Here is a 24,424-nt window from a genome sequence, read left to right on the forward strand (position 1 = left end):
AGAAAACAGTGTAAAGCAATAAATCAATAGATTATTAATATTGTTTGGTAATATTTTTATGTGAAGTGTTTATTATTGTTATTATTGACTTTTTGTGAACATGTAAAAATAAATTTATAAAAGAAAACAAACATATGCCTGAGTGTATCACTTTAGCCTCCTTCAACCAAATTTTGTTTCAAGATTTCTTGTTCGAACTTCATTATAAAATTGCTTCAATGTTCCTTCAAATTGTATGTCGGGGTTGATTCTGGATAAGTAAGAATTTAACATGTAACAGGTATCCAGATTGAAGTTCAGCTAGAGTGACTCGCGTCTCCCTTCTGCTTTCCTTCTCTGCGAGTTTGGGTTATTTCACTTTAAGAACGGGGTTCGCAGGGCAATTTCTGGCATAGAGGTACAGGAGCCGACATTGAATGTCATCAAAGGCATGTGCATCATGGACAATGATGGCAATCGCATTTTCGCCAAGTACTATGACAAAAACGTCCTTCCAACTGTATGCAGAAAAACGTTTGGTATTGGAAAATTTGGAAAATATTATGTTGGCATTTCATGAGATCTGTGATGGCGGGTTGGTGGGAGATGTGTTTTGTAAGTTGTGAAATAGTTCAAGAGCTGACGTGGTTAGATCATTTTTAATCAGACTAGATATTAGGCTAACTGAAAGTGTAACAGCTCTTTATAAAGCTTCTTTGTTTTATTAAACTAATACTGTAACGTTTTTTTTTTTTTTAGACTTAAGGTGATGTATGGTAACGCAAAAGACCCTTACTCTTGAAAGACAGGGATAAGGTTGCAGTATATCTGATCTCTAAATTAAAAACTGCAACGAAATGCTTAGCATGTAGTTCCTGTTGGGTTTTAACCATGTGGACACTTCAGGAAAATAGGGCGTCACGCGTAACTTGTAATTCTTCGATAATACAGTCTTGACAATTAGCTGCTAAAACCACAACATTGTTTTAGCAATCAAAGATGTTCTTCTTTGCACTATCGAAAAAAACGAATACTTTGCATAGGCAAACGGGGCTGTGAACTGATGTTGTTGTTGTCGTAGCAGTGCTTCGCCCCAACCAATAGGTGCGACCGATCACAAACTTTCATCAATATCCTCTAACGGAAGTCCAGGGAAACTTGCTGTTTCAACAGGGGTGGATCATAATTAGAGGAGTGTTAGAGGACTTGGTTCCACAATACAGTTGAAGAGATGGTTGGTGTCATGTGGGGACACGTTACAAGATGGACATATGTTTTGTATGTCGGGGTTGATTCTGAATAGGTAATAGTTTAACCTGTTACAGTATCCAGATCGAAGTTGAGCTAGAGTGACTCGCGTTTCCCTGGGTAGTGTGCGTTCCTCTTCTGAAAGTGGGTATTGTTCTTTGAGTACTGGATTCACCGGGCAATTCCCGGCATAAAGGTCCGACGCCTGTTTATGGAGTTCACCAAGGACCTGCTTGTGTTTTTTCACTTCATACGGCTGGGTTCTCAGGTGCCGTATTTCCTCAAAATGCTTACGGAGATGACTCCTTAAGCCCCTAGGCGGTGCTGGTTCATCAATCAGATGTCTGTTGGGATGCCCAGGTTTTGGGTATTCAACAGGAACTGTTTGGTTAGCATCTCATTTCTCTTCCTGATGGGGAGTATTCCCGCCTCATTATGTAAATGGTGTTCTGGGGACATAAGAGGACAGCCCGTGGCGGTTCTGAGGGCAGTATTTTGGCAGGCCTGGATTTTATTACGGCTATGGATTTTAGGAATAATTGCGGTTGCATGCTCTCCAAAATTTAAGTGCTGATAGAACGTCACACCTAGGATTTTTGGGCGTAAGACAGACGGTAACGTGACGCCATCGACGTGGATGTTCAATATGGTCGACATTTGGCACATCCATGTTATAAAGTCGCCGATGATTTGGTCGGTGACAATGTCAGGGTTCGCGAAGTCAAAAAACTGGAGAGATCAGGAGATAGTTGTCTATTTTATTACCTATCTCATCGATGGATGGCCCGGAACCTGCAGCCATTATCGTGCAGTCAGGGGCTTCGATATATAGAAGTTAAAAAGAAGCGAGGATAGGATACCACTCTGTGATACCCCTTGCCTAATTCTTCTGTACTTAGATGTTGCGTACCTGAATTGTATCGTTGCTTGTCGACGAGACAGATTATTCGGATTCTTGAAACGGAGGTCGAGCGCGTCTTTTGATACCACCTTTGATAATTTTAGTTAAAAATTAGGTGGTCTTGTAAAACGTTACCTTTGCTTCTAACACTAGAAACTTGTTATCGAAAAACCATAACCAACCGTTGTTGTTGTGGTAGCGATAAAGAAACTCCCCGAAGGTTTCAGGGAGTGTTATCGATGTTGATGGTCCTTTACCGGATAAATATCCGGTATGTTCCGGCAACAAGCACCATTAAAGTACATGCTCGACCATGTCGGGAATGATTTAATACGACCACATTGAACCTTCTAGGCCATACCAAAATTTTCTCTGAAGGACTTTTATTACAAAAGGAATAACTGTTCTGGTCCCTGGCTATAATTGTTATAGGGTTCACTTATGTTTTTTTTTTTATTCCTGTAAAATGTTTTGACGAAATATACATTGAACGAAGCTCTAAATATAACCTTTATGTCCATGGAAAGTTTCAATCTTTTTTTTCCCGAAATGCTAAGATTTTTACTCAAAAATTATAAAAAAAACCACAATGAAAATCGAAGTGAATGAAGCAAACGCGACCCAGAAGCAAGTGGATATTTTGACAGCAAAAATGAGTGTTCGTGACACTTTGCGTCACTATATAATAAGAAAAAACGTAAGACAATCACCTACAATCACTGAGAGTCACCGAAGTGAATGAATGCTCTTATATGATACGAATTTGGTTTCACTTGGGTGAAAGTGACCCTTCGTGTCGCTTTGCGTTATACATAATAACGCCATTAATAAATATATCTTATAACGTTAAACTTGTTTGGTTTTATTTACAAAAAAAATTATTCAAAAAGACCTTTAATTGCGGCAAGCGCGTGCACAGTTTCGAAGGAACTAACATAAAACAATAAGCCGATTTATAAAACGATTGAGGCATTCAGAAGCAAAGGGGTGTACGTGCCTTTTCCACCAAAAACGAGTTAAGTGCATAATCGCATTGTTGCAAAACAATTTCATTTGTTGGCAAAAGTATAGACAGTAATTCTTTTCTTGTTGCGACAATTATTCATTGATATTGTGAATCAAACTAAGTGTGATATCTTATCTGTCAACTGCCTGACAGGATGTTCAATATGGCTACTTTTTAGTGTTTTGACAGGGTGTTCAATATGGCGGCGCATAGGGCCGGCTATCTTCAGCGGGTGATAGAAAGAAATACAGAATGAGACAGCGATAGTCAATTACAAATTAGGTGATCCAATCACATTGGAATTTTGACGTCTTTGCAGAAGATATTACACTTATACTGCCCATACATGACACAAAAACCATGCGCAAATATAAAACGACGATATTTGTGCAAATGAAAATTTTAACATACACGGCTCAAAAACACTGCGCAATATTCATTTTTAAAGTAGCGCAACAAATTAAACATGTATTTTAATTGTATAAAAAAGGCACTAATTGTATAAAAAATCACCATTTTCCACAGTGCTGGTAATTCTCGCGCACAGAAGCGTTTATTTTCCATTGTATTTATAAAATATATATTTTAATTGCAAGACCAGCTCAACTCATTGCAGCACTGCGCAATATTTATTTTTCAACTAGCGCAACAAATTATTATTGAATTTATGAGAATTCCTGTTACAAGCTAGAGATGGTCCTTGCGCCTTCGATATTAATATTTTTAAGCAATAATTACTGATGTTATATTATCAGGAACCACAGGTAAACTGTGTAAGATTCACCACACACGAAAAAAAGCATGTGCAATATTTGCAGACATGCGTAAATATCAAAATCGTTTTGATTTTATCGCAGTTCTCTGCGCAAATAGCGCAACCAGTGCACACACCGGGCAAATCCTTGTGCAAATTGGTAATTGGCACAAGGATACTTGAGGCGTGTAATTGGCGTATTAGTTTGATTCACAATGATTCACTGAAAGAATAATATTTAGCTTAAGTACTAAACAGAGCTGAAACTTTTAACCTGTTTTGTCGAAATGGCAAAAACAGACACTTACACCTCTTTGCATTTGACCGAGTCAGTTACGGATTTGATGAGTACACATAGTCACCGCCGATCCAACACCGACTTCGGGAAGCACGGTATTTCTAGGTGCGACACCTTTTTGTGTGCAAATTAAAGTGCCAAACTAACTCGCTGCCGAACATACACTGAATATTGACAAAAACACAAACCCATGAAGGTATCAACTTTTGTCACATTGATTTCTTCTGATGATGGTGAAAAATGTTGTTTGGCTTGTTTTCTTCTTTTCACTAACGCGGTAGCCATAACGATACTAATTTTTTGGGTAAAAGTCTAGTTGAGGGGTCGACTGCTAATACGCTACCCAAAATATCGAGAGAGGTGTCAAAAGAAGCGTTTTGACCTCGACAACAATAATCCGAAGGCGGAAAATAAAAATTGTATCTCAGTCCGAAGATATATGCAGTTGAAGTTGGCGATTTTCATGTGGTTATTGTAATATTGTTGTACCCACAAAAAAAAAACTGTGAACATAAGTGTTTTGCGCGGATATAGTTTTGGTCTCCAAACCGGTGTTGGACCCATCCAGGGTAATTTTTTATAAGCGCGGCCGAAGGGCGTCAGCGCAGAAAGGTGTTCTGCGCAAAAATACTGTGGATACCACCCCCGGTTTAGGAGGTACCCGCGGGTTATTTTTCGGCTTTTTAATACTGATGTCAAGACGCGTCGTTTGACACCTCTCTCGATTTTTTTGATAGCGTATTAGCAGTCGACCCCTCAGCTAGACTATTACCATTTTTTGATCTACAAAATCTTGCGAAGATATGAAAATATGGCAATAGTCTAGTTGAGGGGTCGACTGCTAATACGCTACCAAAAATATCGAGTGAGGTGTCAAAAGAAGCGTATTAATCTCGGGAACAATAATCCGAAGGCGGAAAAGAAAAATTTTATCTCTGTCTGGAGATATTTGCAGTTGAAGTTGGCGATTTCCATGTGGTTGTTGTTGTGTTCATACCCACAAAAAAAATTGTGCATCACCGTGGCGGTAGCCACGGTTATACCACACACCCGGACTTGGCATGGCGTAGCCCAGGGTTATTTTTTATAAGCGCGGCCGAAGGCCGCCAACGCAGGAAGGTGTTCTGCGCAAAAATACTATGGATCCGACCCCCGGTTTCGGAGGTACCCGCGGGTCTTTTTTCGGTTTTTTGTTAATATCTTTTGAACGCGTTAAAATTTTTATTTTCCGCCTTCGGATTATTAATACTGATATCAAGACGCGTCGTTCGACACCTCTCTCGATATTTTTGGTAGTGTATTAGCAGTCGACCCCTCAACTAGACTATTACCGAAAATATTTTAATAATGAATTATACAAATTTTTCTTGCAAATGAAAACAATGTCAAAAAGTGATGATGACAAAGCGCGACACTACGTTATTGCGCTAATGCTATTGATAGTGCCAGTGGTGCTATGTAGTTCCCCCATACAAATCACTCAAGAAGATTGCGAATGTAAACATTAGATCAGCTGTTTTTATGACGTATGAATTGACTCTTTTCCTTTTTCTCTTTTTAGTCGCTCTTTTTTTATTCGCTCAAAAGTCAACTATGACGTAGCTGCGCAGAACGAAGCAATTTTGAACTCCGTGAATGCGCAATCTGTGGGTCCCCCATACATGCTCAATATTTTGAACAATGGTAATTCTTAAATTCTAAAACAGGTAAGCCAAATGTCGGCTAAGGTGTCAAAAGATGCAATTCGACAAAAAAAAAGTTACAAATTTCGGAAGATACAGGAAATTGAAAGAGTACAGGCACAAATTGTAAATATGAACTTACAACTTTAATAAATAATTTCATTGTTTTAAAGTGCATTACACTTAGTAGAAGTGTTCAATATACATTTTTAAAGAAATACTTTTGTATAAAATCGTGCAGTTTCATCAATTCGCACTCTCCTTTTGGATTTGCTACAAATATAGAAAGGTGCTAAATTATATTTTTTGCAATAACATTTACCGCGAAAAAGTTTGCAAATAAGTTGACCAATGTATCAGGGCGCCACCTGTGTGTGAATTATCTCTCTGCAGCTGATTTAAATTACGGTGACCAGGTGTACTTAATATCTCACAAAGTACTCGCAAGTATAAATAGAATAAATTTCTGAGTACGCTATAATCCATAATCCAGAATGGCGTCTACTGCTCCTCCCTCCGTAAAGCGCCGGATAAGCAAGCAGGGCTCTCCTACTCCGAAAGCGGCTTAGTTTGAAGAAGGTGTTACTCTTGCTGCTGTATTCGGCAAATTGAAGGAGTTGGAAGAGAAAGTTCAACAGCACACTGAGCAGTTGTGGCCACTAATTAAAAGTGTTTCGGACCAGCTTGCTAAGGTGGAGAGTAAGCTTACCAAACGTATTGAGGCGGATATAACTTCGCTTGCTGCTACGGTCGCTGACTCGTCTGCCCGGATTGCTGTATTGGAAGCTAATGCGCAGAAAACAGAGGAGGATCTTGCGTTAATGAAAGGTCATTTGGAGGATGTATTAGAGAGGAGTGCTGCGCCTGATATTGCGGCGGATGCCGTTGTTTTCGGAATTCCGTTCGGTGAGGGTGAAAACTTAAAAAGTATTTTCAACCAGGTCTGCCTCTCAATTGAGTTTATGGCTCCGCAGATCAGGGATATTTTCCGCACTAAGGCGTCAAGTACTACACTGAACAGTGCAGTCATAATAAAATTTCACTCTCCTCTTGACCTCAATCGTACCCTGCGAGCCTTTAGAGAACATCGCAAGAAAATAAAATCTGTGACTCCTTTGCGTCCAATCGGCATTGAGGGGTCCTTTCATATATACGAGACCCTCACTAGGGAGAATAGACTTTTACTGCAAGAGGCCATTAAGCTGCGACGTAAAGGAAGCCTAGTATCGGTATTTACTATGAGAGGTATGGTACATGTAAGAGCGGACAGGTCAACAAACAGCCCACCACTAAAAATAAGGAGTGTTGATGATTTGCAGCAGTTTCGCTAGAGTTGTATTTAATATAGTAATGGTATGTTGTCGTTTCTGTTTTGTATATATATATATATATTGTAAGTGTAGTTAAACTCAGTCACTGTGTGGTATCTTTACTTCGGTTTATTTGTAATTATCTTGGGGTTGCTTTTAACTTACGCTATATAAATGATTCTAAACAGTGGAATGAATAGCATTGGTGAAAATAGTCTTGCACTTTTAAATATCATGTGCAGTAGACAAAAAGGATTTAATGTTGTACATTTTAATGCACGAAGTCTTAATTATGAGAAAATGGATCTGGTTAGGAGAACCTTTGAGCGGTCGTCTGTGAATGTTATTTGCGTATCTGAGACCTGGTTTAGACATGACTTAAGAGACGCACACTTTGAAATAGAGGGCTATAAATTATATCGAAATGATAGACTTAATAGAAAGGGTGGAAGAGTGGCGTACTTATTGAACTGTCTAGTTCTGCGTCAAAAATCCTTGTGTCATGCGTGTATAATCCTAATAGGTATTCTAGTGTAAGTGATTTTTGTAGCATGCTATCTGCTTTCACAGTTGACTTTGATAGTATCATTGTGTGTGGTAACTTTAATGTTAATATGTTATGTCGTGACCTGTATAGTTCCCGTCTGTTGGACGATGTGTCTGGTGTTGGTCTTTCTTTAGTTAACTCATCAGTAGCAACAAGGTTCGCGAATAACTGTTGTCCTAGTCTGCTTGATTATTTCTTTGTCATCGATCCGTCCTCCGTTTTAAAATTTTACCAAATATCATTTATCTCTGACCATGATTTAATTTTTTGTTCGTTTGATTTTGACTTTGGCCAGCATAATCCATTTCCTGTTACATATAGCTTCCCTGACTATCGCTCGCTTAACCTTAACAGCTTGACTGCTGACATATATCGTGTTTACTGGGCCGATTGCTGGAGTTTATCTAATGTGAACGATAAACTCAAATTTTTAAATGAAACGGTACTTACTCTTTACTATGCCCATGTACCAATGCGTTGTTTTCAAAGAAAATCGTCCTCGTGCCCATGGTTCAACACAATTGTTCGTACTATGATTAAAAAACGCAACAAGGCCTATGCAGTGTGGAAAAAGAATCGGATAGATTTGAACTGGCATACCTATAAGAATGTTCGAAATGAAACTACTGCCGTTATCAAACGTGAAAAACGCAAGTATTTTGGTAAAATGTTAAATTCCGAGCTGCCAAATAATGTCCTCTGGCGTAATTTAAGAAACCTTCGTGTGCATGCTAAAGATAATTCAAATTGTTCCCTTAACCCTGATGAGCTCAATGATGTATTTGTAAATCGTACTTCCTCACCCAGCGCCAACATTTCCCAGCACATACCCTATCCACCTGCATCGGCTCAGCAATTTGAATTTTGTGCCGTCTCGGAGATTGATGTTGCAAGATGTGTTTGTAAGATCCGCTCAAACGCGATTGGTGCTGATGGAATCCCGCTAAAATTTCTAAAAATAATTCTTCCTCATATTTTGCCAACCCTAACACATATCATCAACCATTGTATTACAACTTCGTGCTTCCCTGATGCATGGAAGCTTGCAATCATTCTTCCGGTAGCTAAAAATAGAAGTGCTAGTAGTCCGTCTGATTTTCGTCCCATAAGCATCCTTCCCGCTCTATCGAAGACCCTTGAGTCCCTGTTATCTGAACAAATCCACTCGCATATAACTGTATACAAATTGCTTTCACCGATGCAGTCGGGGTTTAGATCTAAGCACAGCTGCGCCACAGCTGTTATAAAAATTCTGGATGACATACGTCTATCCTATGTCAAAAATCAATTAACATTGTTGTGTATGCTCGATTTTTCAAAGGCATTTGAATCAGTTAACCATAGTTTGCTATGTATGAAGCTGAAAGCCTACTTCGGATTTAGTGACTCTGCGGTAAAATTAATGATGAGCTACTTGGGGGGTAGAGCGCAGCGTGTTAAGGTTGGATCGGAAATATCTGACATTAGGCCATTGCTTGCTGGTGTACCCCAAGGTTCTATATTGGGACCGCTATTATTTTGTCTATTTATAAATGACATCTTCAGCTCCTGCCAGCATGCGCAGATACATGCCTACGCAGATGATATCCAGATCTATATATCAGCGATGCAGGGGCAAGCCTCTGAACTTTGTGCCAAGTTTAACAGTGACCTGTCATCTTTACCCCATTGGGCATCTACGAATCTCCTTGCTCTTAACAGTGCTAAATCGTATGTACTTCCCATTTCAAAAAAGCATATTAACTTTCAGGATCCCACCAAATCTTTACATTAATGTTAACTGTCTGAAATATGTTTCTAAAGCGACGAATCTGGGCTTCGTCATAAATTCTAATCTGTCTGTGTTGATCACGTTAATTCTGTCATCAGTAAAGTTTACTATACCCTACGAAACTTAAGAGTATCGGCGGCCTTTACCCCGCTAGAAATAAGAAGAAAGCTGGCTATACAATTAATATTGCCAAGTATTTGTTATGCGGAACGTGTATACAGCAAACTAGATTCCAAGTCTGCACACAAAATTGATGTAGCCTTCAATCATGTAACGCGATATGTTTTTGGCTTAGCAAGATTTGACCATGTATCTGAATGGAGGACTCGTTTGTTGGGTTGTGAGGTCTCTGATTACCTTAGAGCGAGGAACTGCATTTTCCTTTATCGTATTATGGCAGATAAAGTGCCCAGTTACTTATATAACAAGTTGACTCTTTCGCAGTCTGCTCGCATATGTGACATAATTTTACCAAACTACAACTATTTGAACTCTGCAAGGCTATTCTTTGTCAATGCTATCCGCATATGGAATTCCATCCCGAACTCAATTCGCAATAGCTTAAGTAAAAGCAACTTTAAGAATGTTATATATTCGTTCTTTCGTCAATGAATGTCTTGATTTGAAACTGAGTTTACCTACATATCTTCTAGTCAATTATTATTATTATTATCTTAAGTATTCTGGTACCCAACTAGCAATTCTGTTTCCGAAAATGGCTTACTGTATATTTAGATATAACCGATTTTAATACTAAGTTCGTTTTTATTTTCCTAATTGTTTTTCGTAAGCGTTCGTAAGCGTTGGGAGCGAATATTTGCTAACGTTAAACTTTTCTTTTTTTTTTCCTTTATGAATTGTAGTGAGCATATTCTGTTATGAATCTGTTTTGGTTTCCATCATATATTATTTTATATACCTTAAATATGTTAGGTTAATGTGTTAAATTTAAAACTTGAATGTTTTATTATTATCCTGTCATTTAATGTCTGTTGTACTATAAAAGATCATACATGATCTTATTGTACTAATATATATTTCTTTAAATAAATGAAATGATATGAAATAGTACACAAAACTATATGTTACACCTAGAAACAGGTTTATCGGCGCTATTCAGTCACACCTTACGCATTCACATGCTTTATTTGCGCGCTGTTTAAGTTTAACAGTAAATAGACTGCCCCGAGTGGTAGCAGAGGAGACAGTGAGACGAGGTTTGTACTGGGTCAAAAAGTGGAGGAACGTTTATGAAAATGTTGACATGGTGCCTCAGTCTGACTTTTCTCCCACATCGCTGAAAGTGAACATACCAATATTACTAGAGAAATTTATTCAAAAGGAGTTTGCAGACTCTGCTAATAGTTCACTCCAGTCTTCACATGATCTTTACTCCGACGTGCTTCCTATGTACTCTACCTATTTCAACGATGAGTGATCTGCGTAACCCATAAGTCTGATCTTCCGAGCAAGGGGTGATTTGCTAAATATTAATGCTCGACGCTTTAAAAATGTATTTTCAATAAACTGTTTTATGAGCAATTTAAGTGTAGCTGAATACACCTATCACTTCATTGGGACATGTCCTATATATAAAGACACACGGTTGAATTATTATGGTGAGAAAGTTTCAGTTCTGCAGAAGGTGGTAAATATCCTTAGAGGTTATAACTATAATTCACTCTTTGTTTATATAAGAAATGGCCTTAAGTATAGAGAACTTATTGTCAACGAATTTTCCTAAATGAGTGTTAAGCTATAAGTGGTATTCAGACACACAACATTTATAGTTATTGTCTGGAATCTTAATTTATTTTATTTTTGTATATTTATACTTTTAATTTATTTTGCTTTAATTTTGTAATTCCTAGTTGAAAGAAAATAAATAAGTCACTACTACTACTACTACAGTTTTCATAATCGGAAATTTTGCACTGAATTATAGGATATGGCGCTATTCAATAAAATCCTGACATAGACAGACGTTGTATTTAACAAATAGGACGTTGTTCAGACGATAGGGCACTGTTCAAAATAAGGCCTAATTGGTAAATTTTGCGAGCTCAAGACGTGTGTATAATAATTGTAATTTAATTATTATGAGTTTGTTGTAGGAAAACTTGAAAATGAAAGCTATAAACAATTTTACTGGTTACATAGATAATACTATTGCAGCACTGCCAAAAGCACTTGTCAATATGCTTTGTATGGCAATTAGAAAAATTCCTTTTCATAGTCCACATACTACTATGCCATCACTGCGATTGTTTATAGGTCGTTTCCCTACTTGTTTATATTTGTGTTTCTGGCCATTTTTCGAGAATGCAATCTCGTATGTAATCTTCCACTCAGATGTCGAAATAGATATTAAACAAATAAACCGAACTTGCAAAATCTATAATTTATCTATCATTCTCCTAATGTGCAGAAAAGGAATTAAAGCTTGCAATTCAAGCAGTAAAAAAACGGCACTTTAGACATGCTTGGAGCAACAAACAAAAAGTTATGAATATAGATTTAAACGAATAAGCACTATATGTAAATATATATATATAAAAACAGTTTTAAGTAAATGAAGTTATATTAAATTATCAAATGAATTGCGATACATATTTTTTGTTAACTTCGAAAATGAATTTATGTTTCTGATTTGAAAAAAAATTTGACGTTTAACACAAAAAAAAAATTATAAAATGACTAAAGAAGAAAAAAGAAACGAAATTTAAGGAGTAAAAACTTTTTGTGCATATATGTGTATAGAAATAGTTTTAAGTAAATGAAATGATAATAATTTAACAAATAAATTTTGATAGTTACTTTTTATTAACTTCGAAAATGCATTTATGTTTTTAATATATATTTTTGCCGGCTCGAGGTCAATTAAAAAATAAACACAAGTTTTCTTTAAAAATCCGATATATTTTGGTTACTCCGCGGTAACCGTCCTCAGGGATATAAACTGCAAAATCTATACAAACAAATAACATTATATAAACAAAATATTGATGAAACAGTAACAACAAATGACATACATTAATTTACACGTCCTCTTGCTTAGGCGTGGAGTTTGTTACTACTTTATTTGTAATTAAATGTCTGTAAATATGCGCGACGTTGTCCGTGTCAGTCTTGTAGTTCAGTCGTATATTTGGCGGAGTGTTTATAATGTGTAACATTTCAAGTGAGAAACGCTTGGAATAATTAGCTTCTTGCTGTAAGATGGATGCTTTAGCGAAATTGGGAGAGTGTCCGCTCGATGCACAGTGTGCCATTAGCGCAATTTTATGTGTAAAAGAATTTTGGCATTGTTTGGTGTCTGATTTGTGCTGTGCCAATCGCGTTTTTAATTTTGATTTGGTTGTACCAACGTATACCTTGTTGCACAGCTCTTTCTGGTTTCCATTACATGGGATTTTATAAATGACATTACTTTTGTCCATTTCCGGTATTTTTGACTTAGTTCTGTTAAATATGTTTTTAAGGGTACTTGTAGGCTTGTGAGATATTTTTATTTTTTCTTTGTCGTAGCAATCTGACATCATTAAGCGTTCAGATAAATGGGGTACGTAAGTTACCGATTTGAATAGTTTGGGTTTGTCTTGAATTTGATGCTGAATATTGTATTTTGATCTTTTAATTAGGGAGTTTATAATGTTGTCTGGGAAGTCATTTTGTTTTAATAAATATTTTGATGAGATGAGATGATGGAGATAGATGACTATAATAACAGAATGAGTGATATTTTAAATGACTTGACTACATATAGAATTTTGAGACTTGACCCAACCTCCAAATTACAAAACAAAAATAATACTATAGTCGATAAACTATTTAAAATGGGATATATTTCGAAGTCTGAAAAACACAAACTCACCACAACCACCGCCCTCCCCCCTACACTATATGGAGTTCCAAAAATACACAAAGAAGGAGTACCACTCAGACCAATTTGCTCAGCGCTTAATTCCCCATCTTACGGTCTGTGTAAGTTCATAATTAATATTTTAAGGAACATAACAGCCAACTCTCCATATAACATAAAGAACACACTTGAATTTAAAGAGAGGATTAATAATACCTTTATTTGTGATGATGAAAAACTTATCTCCTTCGACGTGGTTTCTTTGTTTCCTAGCATATCTACACAATTAACACTTGACATTATACAAGATAAATGGACGATTATAAAAGAACACACCAGGATACCAAAGAAAACGTTTATGGATATACTTAAATTTTGCATCGAAGAAAATAGGTACTTCAAATTTAACGACACAATCTACACACAATTAAAAGGAATGCCCATGGGATCACCTGCATCGCCAGTCATTGCTGACATAATTATGGAAGAACTTTTGGAAAAAACAATGACAAAACTAAAACAGAAACCGAGAGTACTTACAAAATATGTTGATGACCTTTTTGCAATCATACAAGAAAACGAGATTCAAAATACGCTGAATACGCTTAATTCCTTTCACAAGAATATCAAGTTTACTGTAGATTTAGAAGACGGGGGCAAATTACCTTATCTGGACTCCATTATAATAAAAGAAGGTAACCAGCTAAAATTACGGTGGTATGAGAAACAAACAGCGTCTGGACGAATCATCAATTTTAACTCTAAACATCCTAAAACGATGATCATGAATACAGCAATGGGCTGTATACGACGCATGTTAAATATATCTGACAAAACTTACCACAAGGAGATTACGGACGAAATAAAATATTTATTAAAACAAAATGACTTCCCAGACAACATTATAAACTCCGTAATTAAAAGATCAAAATACAATATTCAGCATCAAATTCAAGACAAACCCAAACTATTCAAATCGGTAACTTACGTATCCCATTTATCTGAACGCTTAATGATGTCAGATTGCTACGACAAAGAGAAAATAAAAATATCTCACAAGCCTACAAGTACCCTTAAAAACATATTTAACAGAACTAAGTCAAAAAGGCCGGAAATGGACAAAAGTAATGTCATTTATAAAATCCCATGTAATGGAAACCAGAAAGAGCTGTGCAACAAGGTATACGTTGGTACAACCAAATCAAAATTAAAAACGCGATTGGCACAGCACAAATCAGACACCAAACAATGCCAAAATTCTTTTACACATAAAACTGCGCTAATGGCACACTGTGCATCGAGCGGACACTCTCCCAATTTCGCTAAAGCATCCATCTTACAGCAAGAAGCAAATTATTCCAAGCGTTTCTCACTTGAAATGTTACACATTATAAACACTCCGCCAAATATACGACTGAACTACAAGACTGACACGGACAACGTCGCGCATATTTACAGACATTTAATTACAAATAAAGTAGTAACAAACTCCACGACTAAGCAAGAGGACGTGTAAATTAATGTATGTCATTTGTTGTTACTGTTTCATCAATATTTTGTTTATATAATGTTATTTGTTTGTATAGATTTTGCAGTTTATATCCCTGAGGACGGTTACCGCGGAGTAACCGAAATATATCGGATTTTTAAAGAAAACTTGTGTTTATTTTTTAATTGACCTCGAGCCGGCAAAAATATATATTAAATATGAAAGGTCGCCAAACAATTTATGATTTTATTTTAAGTTTCGTCGCTTTACACAAAAAAAAAACCAAAAATATATGAAATAAAGAAAAATTTTATTAAATTTAAGCGAAGATAAACTTTTTGTACATATAAGTATATGAATTGTTTTAAGTAAATGAAATGATAATAATTTATGAAATGAATTGTGATAGTTATTTTTATTAACTTCGAAAAGGCATTTATGTTTTTATTTTAAAGTTAATGGTTTTACACAAAAGAAAACAAAAAAATATATGAAATAAAAAAAAATTTTATTAAATTTAAGCGAAAATAAACTTTTTGTACATGCATATATGTATAAAAATAATTTTAAGTAAATGAAATGATAATAACTTATCAAATGAATTGTGATAGTTATTTTTTATTAACTTCGAAAGTGCATTTATGTTTTTATTTTAAGTTTCGTCGTTTTCCATAGAAAAAAATATGCAATAAGGAAAAAAGAATTAAATTTAATCGAAAAGAAACTTTTTGTGCATATATGTATAAAAACAGTTGTTAATTTACTAATTAATTATTATTATTTCTTTTTATGACTATGCTCCAAAAAGTATAGAAAATGAAGAATAAATGGAATTATATCTAACTCAATAGGAGCTTTATATAAATATATTTATATAAACATAGTTTTAAGAAAATAGAATTATAATGAATTTTCAAATGGTTGAACAATGAGTTTGTAATATTGTGTTTGAATAACTTCGTAAATGCATTTGGGTTTTATAATTCCAAATTTAAAATTTTCACATAAAATATAAAGAGTCGCATAATTTAAAGGAAAAATAAAGGAAACAAATAAAAAAGCTAATATTTAAATGTAATATATGTCCATATACAAAAGGAAAAGCAAAAATATCATATTTATTTGTTTAAATGCAATTGTGAAAGAGTTTGTGATATTGTTTTAAGTTTTAATAATTACAAGTTATGAGGAGAAAAAACTAAGCCAAATAACAGTTATCAGTTAAATTTAGTATTCATATGTTGATAATAAATATTTGTTATTTACACTTTTAAATGACTTTACGACTGAATTTCCGATGTTAATTTTAAATTGAAGCATTTTATACAAATTACTTAAACAATAAATACATACATGTAAATGAAGAGGGGCAATACAACTTTTATATTTTATACTACTAATATTCTTATGTTATTTAGAATTTGCGTGAATAAAGAAACTAATATGATTTTTTTATAAATTTTATGTTTTATTTTGGGTGGCTTCTTCTCTAGCGATGGTTTTAAAAGTACTCTTCCATAGCTACTCCAATGAGTAATGCTTTGAGAGTACTTTCTTAAGTAATCTCCTGTAGGTAGGTGGTAACGAGTACTCTTTTGCTAGTATACCCAAGGAGTAATGTTTTGAGAGCAGTTTCGCAAGTAATCGATTGTCGGTACTCCATGGAGTAATATTTCAGGAGCAGTTTAGAGAGTACTGTTCCGCAGATACTCCATAGAGTAGTTTTTCTGGAGTACTTTTGCCATATGATCCTCTGTGGGTGCTCCATGGAGTACTATAGTGAAAGTACTTTTGAAAGAACTCTCACGTATGTACTCTATGAAATACTCACAAACAAAGCGAGATTGGGATCACCTACTCCTCTCCTAGGACATCGCAATGTTAATTGGAGCACATTTTTTTTATGAATACAGATTAATTTTGGAGCACTCTTATATTCCTAAAGGAGTATCCTTACACTATTTAGGGAGTACTCGCGTTTTTTGAAGGGACATCTCTTTTCACTTCATTAAATATCGTAAATCTCTTAACATATTTTGAACACGTTCAGTATGACTTTTTTTCAATAATGCCCTCATACCTTTATTAAATTTTTCCTGCTTTCGAAATATTTTTTCTCAATCTACGCAGCAAGTTGACTTTCTTTGCTATTTTGCCATGTATATATTCAACGTGTTCTTTGAAACAAACTATTATCTATAATTACCCCTAGATACTTGTATCTTTGGATCCATTCCAGCTGTAACCCTGAAAGTAAAACTGATCCCATTTCAGCTTCCACCCTTAATCTAGGCTTTCCTAATACCATAAATTTTGTTTTCTACACATTAACACATAGTTGGTTCATACACCACCATTCGTATACAGTAAGACAAGGTGCACACGTCATAGAAGCGTACAAGATATTTCATGTAGCTACAATTCCTCTACGCTTCAAGATTTGCATACGTAGCTATTTCCAAGCGTCGCTACAAAAAGAAAAATGTTTCCAAAAAAATTAAACAAATCATTTTAAATAATGTAATTTTTCCTGCTTTCGAAATATTTTTTCTCAATCTACGCAGCAAGTTGACATTCTTTGCTATTTTACCATTTATATATTCAACGTGTTATAATTACCCCTAGATACTTGTATCTTTGGATCCATTCCAGCTGTGACCCTGAAAGTAAAACTGATCTCATTTCAGCTTCCTCCCTTAATCTAGGCTTTCCTAATACCATAAATTTTGTTTTCTGCACATTAACACATGGTTGGTTCATACACAACCATTCGTATACAGTAAGACAAGGTGCACACGTCATAGAAGCGTACAAGATATTTCATGTAGCTACAATTCCTCTACGCTTCAAGATTTGCATACGTAGCTATTTCCAAGCGTCGCTACAAAAAGAAAAATGTTTCCAAAAAAATTAAACAAATTAATTTATGCTGTATAATTGCCATTATACAAAAGTTGATTGTGTATAAAATTAAAAAGAAAAGTTTTCACCACCGCGCATAACCCTTTCGCTACGACTGGTAAACATGTGTACCACCGTTTTTTGAAATTGACATTAAATCAAATTATGTGTTGTAAATAGGTTAATAACGTACCAACCCGTATTTTAAAGTTTGTAACTATTTAAGAAGAATGCGAATTCCCTGTTTAGCAATATGCAACAACGTTAAGTGCTTTGAAAATATGGCATTTATTGCGCAAACCTTGAAGGAATTGAATGTATTATTATTTAAAGTGATTCAAAAATGGAAAATAATCTGTGAAGGTGGTTCTTATAAATGAAAATTTAATTTCCTGTATATTTTGTTTGGAATAAGTATAAAAATTACTTTTATTTTTCGAATTTTTTTAATAATTAGCTCTTGGTACCTTTATGTACCACCCGTATTTTACTGTGGTACAGATAGGTACCAACCGGTTTATATGCAGAAATTTTTGTAAATTTTATATATATTTTTTTTAGTGAAAACTATTACATAGTGAATCCGGATGAAATTGAGCGAATATTATTTGAAGATAATATTGATGAAGAAAGCTTGAGTGAATTTTCAGATGGAAGTGATGATGCTTACGAGCCACCAAGCACAATTGATAAGCGTTCAGTTACGTCAGAAGAGTTTGAGTAGGTAGCATTTGGAGATGAAAGCGATGGAGAAAGCGAGGATGACTCTTCTCCTGAAAGTGATGAGCCACCAGCTAGTTTATCTGTGGAAAACACTGGTATTACTTTATGGTGTGACAAGCACGAATCATTCATACCAAGCAAAAGTGTCAGTACTTCGCGAAGGTGTTCAACATCGATACATCGCAATGCCACTGCTTTGGAAATTTGCAACAAGTTATTTCCGAAATCCTTGCTAATGTACATTGCTCAGTGCACAAACGAAAGATTAGGTACCAACGAAAAATCTCATCGAAAAAAACCAAAATTTCTAAGAACGAATAGCGGTGAAATACAAGTAGTATTAGGATGCATGGTTATTATGTCTTACAACACAGTTCCATCTATAGCGGATTATTGGTCAAAATATACTTCTTTGGGTAATCCGTCAATAAAATCTGCAATAGCACGAGATCGTTACCAAAATAATGAAACATTTGTTTGAGTTCATCAGTTTAGTTTGTGTTTTGTTATAGTTCAGACAGCCCTGCTGGTATATATATGTACCACATAAAATGCGGATGGTACATATGTGTACCAGGGCCCCCACGCTAGGCCTTTATTCTAAGAAAAAATATATTGACATATTTTGCCTTCTACTACAACCCTTAAATGAAATCAGTTCAAATTTGAATCATAACTCACGTATTCGAAAGCCGTAGCGAAAGGGATAAGTGAAAAAAAATTTTTATTCAAAACACAAGTTTGCAAACGAAAAATTGTAAACAAATATCTTCTTCTTGCTTTTTTTTACGCGTATTTACGCTTAGCGACCAACATTGCTGTACGCCTAGCTACATGAAACATTCATGCTTTGTGGCTTTCATGCAGCTGACGTCTCGTATGCAGGTCTCCATTCAAGTATATGTGTTTGACATCAATGAGTACAGATTTCTCCTGCAGCGTCTAATACGCGTCTATGACACGTAGCCTTGTGTGCCCCTTACCTAAGAAAATCTTCATTAGTATTTCCAAGCCCAACATGCACATCCTTTTCCCTTAAATAAATCAGTGTATCATCCGCAAACATATGAATTTTGCAATGATGTAATACTCCTGGCAAATGATTAATATACATTATTAACAACAACGGACCTAATTTACTTCCTTGTGGAGCATCACGTTTTACTTCTATCTCCTTTGAAGCTTTATTATTAAATCTTACAGTTTGATATCTGTTACTTAGATAATTTCTTTGCATGTATTCTTACGGAACCATGCACACTTAGCGACAGTCGGACGACACGACACGGCCAAGTTGACCAATTGGGCAAAAATGCCGCGAATATGAACGTGTCGCTATTTGTCGCGACGCTTAGGTGCTGTACTTTTAGTAGTCAAATGAACAAAAAAAGTTGTCGCGACAGCTTTGTATATATACATACATACGTAAATATGTGAATACATAAATACGCATGTTTGCTACATATACATACATATGTACGCACTTCCCACCGAACTTCAATTGGGCGTACATCAAATATTCTGGCACACATTAAACATTATACACTTTATTATTTTGTTTTATTAAACGCACTTTCACAAAATTTTATATATTATAATTTATTTAATTTATAGTTTTGAACTTCGCTTTGCAAATAGAAATGAGAATAGTAGTCACAAAACTGATTCTCAATTCTTTCAATTGCAGCTCAGCTCATTCTCAATTTCTCTCGCATGTAGTTGCCACACTTGATTGTTTCGAACAAAACTTGTAGTATAAATGTTTGACATAACATTTTAAATAGGGAACTTGTAAGTTATAGAAAAGTAAAGAATCAAATCGCAGGACGGTAATTAACCACTGGAGTAACTTTACATGTAATTCGGTAAGTTTAATTTTCGTAACACTTTAAGTTGAAACGATTCCAAAACAACTCAAAGTTTTATGTTGTCGGAAACATCAACATTAAAATATGATGTTTTTTATTATCTTATTAGATTCGTTGGAGTGAGAGAAAATTCGTAAAAACTTGAACAAAATGTTACTAACTTTGGAAAAATCCTGTTCGTTCAAACAAAACTTTTGCAACAAGGGGCGTAATTTTGCATTTCGCAGGAGAAGTTGCAAAATTGTACCTGATAAATAGGTGCCCCGGTATCTCATAATTTTTTGCACAGTAAATCCAACAAAGGGTTTTTCGTTTTGTATTGATAACTGAAAAACTAGTTTTTTGTTGTTCTCCCATTTGGTGATTTTCTTATTTTGTTTTTTTTTTTTTTAACAAGTGGCACCGTCGTCATAAGTACAAAGTAGAGAGCGCAGTGAGCGTAAAATTCTCTTTGAAATTTGCTCATGTTTTGACCGTTGATTAGGAATCTGTCAATTTTACAGAATTTTGTTAACTTAAGAGCGACAATTTCTTTTCTGTTGAAATGACTAAACTAATTTGTTCGCTTGACAAAAAACTCGGTCGAAGTAACCATAATTCAATCAATTTCACCGAATCTCCGCCAACAACAAAACCGATTTGTTGATTTTATAGCACCATTTCTTTAAGTGTATAATTTCCTTAACTTTTTCAACAACAGATTGCTATTAATAGATTCAAAAGCTCTTTTGTAGTCTAGAAAAACTGTTAGTACGCCTTCACCTCCATCAAGGGTTCTAAACCAGTCTTCTATAACTAGTTGCAAAGTCGATTCTGTATTGTTTTCTCTTTGAAGCCTGACTGGTGTTTTGCAAGCAATCTATTTTCAGATATATGCTTAAGCAATATTTCTTGTACAATAGTTTCAATGACATTTCCCTTGATTTTGGTGATGGGCATAATCAATGACGTTTTTAGTGCATGCGGCATTCTTCTCTGTGTAAGTGACTGCTGTACAATACTAGTTACTTCATCACCCCCCACCTCCCATAGTTTTTTTAATTGTATCACAACTTATTCCATCAGGGCCATTCGTATTTTTTAAGTTTTATACTATTTTTGTAATAGGTTAGTCTGTTAGGTCACCCTGTGACATTTCATGCATTCCATAATTTTGTACTCCTTCTTTGCACTGTATTTGTCCATTTACTTTACTCTGTATTACTTGACACATATATATGTAACGGAATTAAATCATACGATTTGAAGATATAAAAGGCATAATAGAGGTATAACATTGTATTAAATTCGCAGACGTGCCAAGCAACACAATTATTAAACAAGCAAATATTTAACGTTAGGACATAAATGTACTAGAAGTTTGTATTGTATTTGTTACGTTTCGTATTTTTAAACGTTTATATTTAACTTTTATTAGTATTCAAAAATTAATTCCAAAAAGTAAAGTAAAATTCAATAATATTGTTACGAATATTAGCAGCACTCAGGGTACTGCCATCTCTGGGCCGATGCTAAGCAGTGACGTGAATTCACATCAATAATTCAATCATTATGCGTGCTTTTACATTATGCAATTATTGAATTCAATTCTGCCGGCGTTCTCCTTTGTGTTTTCTATTCGTGTTTACACTTGTCAATTTTTCTTGAAAGCAAGTTTATGGCTTTGTTCTTCGATTTTGACATTTACATACTTTCTAAAGAACCAAAATGGATGCTGGCAAAGAAATTATTTAAGGGACCTATTGAATTTAACCAAATAAGCTCTCGAAGAAGATAGCGACGACGTAGTTATTTTTGGTAAGTGATTGAAATCCAGAATATACACAATCACATGTACTAAATATTTTTCATGAACAGGATTAGTTGATTTATGTGAAAAAGCGGTTGCGCTGCCGATAAAAAAACGAAAACGCATTGGGTGAAAGACTGGCGATCGGAGAAGTGGCAGACAGGTTCCTTCGCCTTTTTAACTAAGGAACTCCTCCTTTCAGATCCTGAAGGATTCAAAAACTATTTATGGTTGGACAAAAGCCAATTTAACTATTTACTGAATATCGTAGAACCTAAGTTAGAGCGTGGCAGTACATTATTTAGAGAAACTATTTCTGCGGCGGAGAAGTTGACCATAACTCTGCGATTTCTTGCCACTGGTAAATCTCGTGCATCAGTAATTGTGTTACATTATTTGTATATCAAATATCTTAAATCTTTATTATAGGTGAATCGTTTGTGAGCTTAAATTACCAATCGCCTCAGTCCACATCCTCGATTAGTAAGTTCATACCCGAAGTGTGCGAAATAATATTTAAAAAATTGAAAGATATACATCTACGAGTACGTAAATGGGCTTGTAGCGATTTACTCGTATAAACTTATAAAGGCATCATAACTGAGTCGATACATATCCAAGTCGCTTAAGTCCACAGTCAGCAAACAAATAACTTAAATTTTTTTAAATTACTTTATCCATATACATATTAAATCTGTCTAAGTACTTCAAAATATAGTTGTCGCAAATTTAAGTTATTTGTTTTATCTCTATGAACTTAAGCGACTTTGATATGTATCGACTAAACTATATAAACCTCACAAAGTTTAAAGAAGTTTACGAGCTTAAAACAGTTTAAAGTTTATATGAAGTGCTATGGTATTTTCTGTAAATAGAATTTATAATTTTTGTTTATTTAAAGATGCCGAGCAATGTTGCGGAATGGGAATCTATAGACAAAAGAATTCGCAATGAGGTGGCAATTTCCTAATTGTTTGGGTGCTTTAGACAGCAAGCACGTTAGCTTTTGGTCGGCGCGGAAGGACGGTGCATTATACCATAATTATAAAGGAACTAATAGTATTATTCTCTGCCTTAGTTGATGCAAATTATCGTTTTGTGTTCATAGATGTGGGCACGAATGGACGTGCAAGTAATGCTGGTGTGTTTCAACGTAGTTGTCTAAAAGATATTTTGGAAAAAGAGGAAAATTTACCAAAAGACTCTTTAGTTGGGAGAGGACGAAACCTTCCATATGTTATTGTAGGAGATGATGCTTTCCCGCTACAAAAGCACATCATCAAGCCATATCCATATCATACAAAAAATAGAAAGAGGCAAATATTTAATTTACGACTTTCTCGAGCAAGACAGGTTGTGGAGCACGCTTTTGGAATGATATGTAATAGATTTCGGGTCCTTCTAACCATTATAAACCTTAAAGTTGAAACCGTGGAAAAGATAGTTTCGGCTTGTATCGTACTGCATAACTTTTTGCTGCAAGTCGACAATACTTACGTGTCCAGCCTCAGAGAGACTCCAGATATTAGCAATACCCCGCCAGCTTCCTTAGATATCCCATATAATCCACGTAAAGGCGTAGCTAAAGCCATAAGACAAAATTTCACAGAATATTTCAACGAAGAAGGGTGAATTGATTGGATGAATAAAAAGTATAATTTATAAACTTAAACTTTTCTGTTATTGCAACAGATGCTACAATTACCTGTAGACTTAAATCACGTCAACTGGACCCCCTCCCCCCATTTTCCACGTGATCACAAAAATAAATTCTATTTTTTTTTTTCGTGAGTAGATAGTGTTAAAAAATGGATCCCAGTAGTGATCCAGTTGACGTGTTTCAAGTCCGTACTTTAATCTACCTAAAATTAAAAAAGAATTATAATCAGTGTTGGGCATCAATTAATGAATTTTTTAATCAATTGATTAACTTATTGAAAAATTAATTGCAATTAAGTGAATTGAATTAAAAGTTATTTCAAATAAGTGTTTAATTGCGTGCAGTTGAGTGTTGAACGCTTCAGGTAATTGTCTGATATATAAGCAAATGCTATATTATTTGTAAATAAAACCATTTTAGGTGGAATTTAGCACAGGAGGGTTCTTTGTTTTTGACCAAAATGCGTGTATATCACTTTTCATCAAACTACAGATACTATACTCTACGCAATATCGTCCCAATGAGCTCAAAAATAATGTATCATATAAACCATTGTATCACTTGAGGACAATACATATTTCAAGCTATTAATTGTTAACTGCAAAATTCACAGAACGATTAACAATTAATCAATTG

At 35.0% G+C, this 24,424-nt stretch overlaps 1 protein-coding gene across 3 annotated transcripts in view; it reads right to left on the reverse strand.

Moving 5' to 3' along the window:
* The window catches only part of LOC137236983 (uncharacterized), a 75,025-nt gene that overhangs the window by 44,900 nt on the left and 5,701 nt on the right, over positions 1–24,424 (reverse strand). The window lies entirely within an intron of this gene.

Source organism: Eurosta solidaginis, chromosome 1 (genome assembly GCF_040869045.1).
Source record: "Eurosta solidaginis isolate ZX-2024a chromosome 1, ASM4086904v1, whole genome shotgun sequence".
In the NCBI taxonomy this organism is placed as follows: domain Eukaryota; kingdom Metazoa; phylum Arthropoda; class Insecta; order Diptera; family Tephritidae; genus Eurosta; species Eurosta solidaginis.